The following is a 2,574-nucleotide window of genomic DNA, read 5'->3' as shown; positions in this document are numbered from 1 at the left end:
GGATTTGCGGAACAGGGTGGTAGTTAGTGTATTATTGATGTTTTTACTGATCTGTAGATCGAGGAAATTGATTGTTTTGGATTGTAGTTCATGGGTAAAAAATAGACCGATGTGGTTAACATTCAAGTCCTTCATGAACCCATCAAAATCTTCCGCGGTACCCGACCAAAATAACAGGATGTCATCGATGAACCTCGACCAAGATATTATATGGCGGGTCCATCTCTGCATCCCCTCTGTAAAGACAATGGTGTCCTCCCACCAGCCCAGGAGCAGGTTGGCGTAGGTGGGCGCACAGGGGCTCCCCATCGCCGTGCCCCTGAGCTGGTGGTAGAACCGACCATTGAATACAAAGTAATTATGCTTTAGAGCGAAGTCCAAGAGTCTAATGACAAGATGGTTATGCTCCCTGAGATCGATTGATCTGGTATCCAGGAAGTATTTGATTGCTGCCAAGCCCTTATTGTGTGGAATGGAGGTGTAGAGAGCCTCCACGTCGATGGAGGCCAACCACACACCTGGATCCAGTGAGATGCCATCTATCCGTTTCAACAGATCATTTGTGTCGCGTAGATATGAGGGTAGAGACATCACAAATGGGCGCAGGATCTTATCAATATAGGTGCCTATATGTTCTGTAAGGCCCCCTATCCCAGATACAATTGGGCGACCCTTGAGGGGGACCGTACCCTTGTGAATCTTGGGGAGACAATAGAAGGTGGCCACCCGGGGGTTAGATATTTCAAGGTAATCACATTCATGTCGGTCAATGAGTCTCCCCTCAAGGGCTTCCTGTAGGATCTGTGATAGTTCCCTCCCATACAGCTGAGTTGGGTCCAGCTTGAGCAACTCATAGCTGGATCCATCAGATAGGAGCGACATGCACATGTCACAGTATTGTTTACTGGACATAACAACAATGTTCCCCCCTTTATCCGAAGGCTTGAATATAAGTTGTTTATTGGTGCTAAGATCCCGTAATATTTCCATTTCCCTCTTTGTGTAGTTTTTTACGCCGCTCGCCTGTATCGGTGTCAAATTCCCCAGGTCCCTGGTTACTGATTTAAGAAACAGATCAATGTGGGCCTCCCCCAATGTTTTGGGAGGCATCCTAGTGCTCTTATTACGGAGGCTCGTAAATGGGCCATGGCCCGGAGGACAATCATTGTCATCCAGAAGATCCACTAGGGCATCGTAACCAATAAGGTCACTTGGATCAAGTCCAAGTTCGGTGCTCCTCTTTTTGTCAGATGCGCAAAATAACTTACGCCACCGCAGTTTTCTCACAAATAAGTGAAGATCCTTTACCCAATCAAAAAGACAGAAGCGGGTAGTTGGCACAAAAGATAGTCCTTTATTAAGAAATTTTTGCTCGACCTCTGATAAATTGATCCCGGATAGATTAAGAATCACGGGCTGACCCTCTGATGAGGTCAATGCTTCTTGACGGGTTGGGACTGTATTTGCGTACGGTCCCTCAGGATGTAAGTGTTGGAGGGGGGTGGGCCTAAAAAAGGAGAAGAGTTGTTTACAGCTGGTGAGATACCAGATGAAGAGGCAGTATCTGATAACATAGTCCCATTTGAGGTCCTTATTAGCCTGTTTGTTGGTTCTGGGTCGATGGTAGTGTCTGTTCTTACAGTTTGGCGGGAGGGGGCCTGTGTACCCCATGATGCCCCAGATCTTTGGCCTGTTGATGGGTAGCCTCTTGTCTGAGGCCTCTGATTATATTGTACTCTCCCTCTACCTCGGCCCCTGCCTCTCCAGTTCCCTCGACGCCTGGAGTATTGGTATTGTTGGGACTGATGGTACTCCAAATCTGAGCTTTCGGCCTCGGATGCCGAACCCTCACTGGCGGAGGCTTTCTCAGTAGACTGCGCTACTAGGTACGCTGTCTTATTCCTGAAATCCGACAAATCCTTGATAAATTGTCGGTGTTTACGTTCCACCAAGTTGGACTTGAACCTCTCTACATTAGTTTGTAGCTCAACTTCTTTTTTTGAGAACTCTGGGTGGTCTCTAAATCCCAGTGCTGTTTCCACCTGGGTATTCAGTGTTCTCCCAATCGTCTCCAAGTTTACCCGCTCCTGATCCAACAACAATCGCATAAGCCGTAAGGAGCTCTCAATTATTTCACTTTCCCACTTGGTCAGAAGCTCTGGGGTGCAAATGCGTGGTGCGGGTTTTAGAAAAATTCGTAGGCCTCTAGGTATAATTGAATTCCTGATATAGTTATCCAAGGACTGGACCTCCCACCAGGATTTATGATACTCCTTGTGGGTATCATAAAGGTCCTTGAAAGTGGTTTTAATCGATGGAGTAACAGTATTTGTGCCCGTCAGCTCTTTCTCTGAAAAGATTTCATTAGCTTCTAGGAGCCATTTATTGGTATCCAATTGTGTGCTAAGGAAACCAGCCATATTACTGCGTGAGTCAAGCTCACGGATAACTATCAAATGAGTTTAATGGAATTTAATCACAGCTAAGACGATATCCCGTCAGAGGGAATAATAACCACAGGTGGTGTATAATCCAATATATGTAATCACAGGGAACGACCTGTTTAAAACGTAG

Source organism: Bufo bufo, chromosome 5 (genome assembly GCF_905171765.1).
Source record: "Bufo bufo chromosome 5, aBufBuf1.1, whole genome shotgun sequence".
Lineage (NCBI taxonomy): Eukaryota > Metazoa > Chordata > Amphibia > Anura > Bufonidae > Bufo > Bufo bufo.
This window is presented reverse-complemented; position numbering follows the sequence as displayed.